This window comes from Opisthorchis viverrini, assembly GCF_000715545.1.
Source record: "Opisthorchis viverrini unplaced genomic scaffold opera_v5_67, whole genome shotgun sequence".
NCBI classification, from domain to species: domain Eukaryota; kingdom Metazoa; phylum Platyhelminthes; class Trematoda; order Opisthorchiida; family Opisthorchiidae; genus Opisthorchis; species Opisthorchis viverrini.
Genome location: NW_008751722.1, coordinates 311,198 through 311,505, shown reverse-complemented (window position 1 = coordinate 311,505; position 308 = coordinate 311,198).

Genomic DNA, 308 nt, shown 5'->3' with positions numbered 1-308 from the left:
TGTGGCGAATTTACGTCGACCGGGTGATTTCATCCTGAATGTGGCGATCATGGCCTCTGCCTGCTTCCTTTTGTCGGGCCGGTGTTTGCGCGAGCTCCTGAAGTTGTCTCTGCAGCATTCTTCTTTGTGACCCTTTCGACTGCACTTACTGCACCTGTGGTTCCGGTAGGGACAGAGGCGTGAATAGTGCCATTCTTCACAAAACCAACAGGGTTTGGGCGGCTTTCTTGGAGTTCGCTTTAAATTTGACTTCCTTTTGGAAGTTACTTTGCATACCATATCAGGCTGAGAGAATTTGAATGTCCAAT